The sequence below is a fragment of the Gossypium arboreum genome, chromosome 2, assembly GCF_025698485.1.
Source record: "Gossypium arboreum isolate Shixiya-1 chromosome 2, ASM2569848v2, whole genome shotgun sequence".
Lineage (NCBI taxonomy): Eukaryota > Viridiplantae > Streptophyta > Magnoliopsida > Malvales > Malvaceae > Gossypium > Gossypium arboreum.
Window position 1 is genome coordinate 9166890 of NC_069071.1, and position 2679 is coordinate 9169568.

The 2679-nt window shown below is 39.6% G+C and overlaps 1 non-coding gene across 1 annotated transcript; it reads left to right on the top strand.

Moving 5' to 3' along the window:
- The first annotated feature begins 2354 nt into the window (after positions 1–2354).
- LOC128289937 (small nucleolar RNA R71) lies at positions 2355–2461 on the top strand. The gene has a single exon (XR_008279577.1). It is a non-coding gene; the product is annotated as a small nucleolar RNA R71 (small nucleolar RNA).
- Positions 2462–2679: the final 218 nt, after the last annotated feature.

The following is a 2679-nucleotide window of genomic DNA, read 5'->3' on the forward strand; positions in this document are numbered from 1 at the left end:
CGTGTCTAGCATTTTTAGCTTCTCCCACGCCCATGTCAATCTAACAGGTTCGACCACGGTTGTTAGACACAGGCGTGTTACACGCCCGTGCTGTTTTAACAGGTTCGCCCACGGTTCTTCCACACGGGCATGTCGCACGGCCGTGGCGTTTTATCGCATCCCGTGTTTAGGGAAATCTTTGCCCTGTTTTCACACGGCCCTAAGTATGCCTGTGCTTTTGGCCGTGTCCCTGTGAAAAACCTGTATTCAAGAGCTTCGTTAGTAAGTTAGATGTTGAAGTCTAAATTTTTAAAGAAGTTAATACAATTAGTGCTCGAGTTGCCTCCCGAGAAGCGCTTATTTATAGTCTAAGCTTGACTTACCTCTCCGTTGAATAATCATGGTGGTTTGAGGAGTTTATACTCCTCATTCCTGTCATCAATCTCATAAAAATAAGGTTTTAAACGGGTGTTGTTTACCTTAAAAGTGCCGAACTTGGGGTGCCTTACCTCGACCTACCGAATGGAAAGATACTAAGTATTGTAAGAGGGATTTCTTCATTCGGTGTGGTAGCGATAATGTGGGGATCTGCACATCTAATAAGACCCTATCTCCAATATTAAGTTGATTTGGAAAGGTATTGATCTCGTTCTATCGTAGTTTCAGTTTGTCGAGTGTTCTTGGTTTATGCGTCCGCCATTCATCGAGTTTCTCGATTTGTAATCTTTAATCTTCATGAACAGGTCCTCTACTATTGCTTTAGAATGACTCGTGTGCTTCCTTCAAACTCATTTCCTGTAAATTAGGTTGTATCACATTGTCAATTTTAGGAGAATGGGTTAAACGATCACCTTCAATTCCCGATGTGTTGCCAGAATTGCGAGCTTGAAGGGTGATTGTTTCGTCTCCCACACGGAGTGTGAGTTTACCTGTGCCAACATAAATAATCGTTTTAGCAATTGCTAAAAAGGGCCTTCTTAGAATTAAAGGAGTATTGCTATCCTCCTCTATATCTAAAACAATAAAGTCAATGGGAAATATAAATTTATCAATTTTAACTAATACATCTTCAATAATACCCCTAAGGAACCTTATAGTTTTATCTGCTAATTGAATGCTCATCCTAGTTTGTTTGGGTTTCTTGAGACCTAATTGCTTAAGCATTTTGTAGGGCATGACTTTAATACTAGCCCCTAAATTAGCTAATGCATTATTAACATCTAAACTACCAATTAAGCAAGGAATCGTAAAACTCCCTAGATCTTTTAGTTTGTTCGGTAGTCTATTTTGGAGAATAGCTGAGCAAACTGTGTTTAGCTCCATGTGCGACGCCTCGTCCAACTTCTGCTTATTTGCTAAAAGTTCTTTTAAAAATTTCATTGCGTTTGCCATCTGCGATAGGGCTTCAATAAACGGTAAGTTAATATGTAATTTTTTTAAGAGTTTAATTAATTTACCAAATTGTTCATCTAAGTGGTCTTTCCTTATCGCGTTAGGGGTATAGCACACGAGGTTTATATTCGACATTCACCGCTTTGTTTTTATTATTATCTACCTCACCTTGACCTTTACTTACCACAGTTTCTTGCCTCGGTTCTAGTTCAGGCTCAACAACTCTTTCTTCATTTTAAATATTAATTATGTTTAGCTGTTCCCTTGGGTTGGGTTCAGTATTACTAGACAAGCTACATTGTGGTAGTTCAGAAATTAGTTTGGAAAGCTGGCCTATCTGAGTTTCGAGCCCTTGGATCAACACTTGTTGATTTTTAAGTGCTGTCTCGGTGTTCTGGAAACAAGTTTCTGACACCGAAATAAACTTCGAGAGCATTTCTTCAAGGTTCAGCTTCTATTCCTATTGCTAGGGTGGTTGTTGGTAGCCTGGAGGTGGTTGTGGTCTTTGATTTCCTTGACTGCTCCACGAGAAATTAGGGTGGTTCCTCCAACCTGCATTGTAAGTGTTACTATATGGATTGTTCTGAGGTCGAGGATTATTACCCATGTAGTTTAATTGCTCGTTATCCATGTTGTGGCGATAGGGTTGGTATTCCGAATGGCTTGTTCCACCTCCACTTGCTTTGCACTGCATTACTAGGTGAATCTATGAAGAACTAAGAAAACAATCAATCTTTTCATTTAAGAGTTCTACCTGATTAGAGAGCATGGTGATCGAATCGATGTTATAAACGCCGACTGTTTTCATTGGCTTTATCCTCATGACTTGGCACTGATAGTTATTCAGTGACATCTCCTCTATAAATTCATAGGCATCTTCAGGTGTTTTATTATTGATGGTTCCGCCAGCAGCTGCGTCAACCATTTGTCGAGTCGAAGGATTCAGGCTATTATGGAACGTTTGAACCTGTAGCCAAAGCGGTAACCCATGGTGAGGGCACCTTCTCAAAAGGTCCTTGTATCTCTCCCATGCATCGTAGAGTATTTCTAAATCCATCTGCACAAAAGAGGAGATATCATTACGTAATTTAGCCGTTTTAGCCGGTGAAAAATATTTTAGTAAAAATTTTTCGGTCATTCATTCCCAAGTAGTAATTAACCCTCGTGGTAACGAGTTCAACCACTGTTTAGCTTTGTTCCTCAATGAAAAAGGGAATAACCGAAGACGAATGGCATCATCAGAGACACCATTAATTTTAAATGTATCTTATAGTTCTAAGAAGTTGGCTAAATGAGATTTGGGATCCT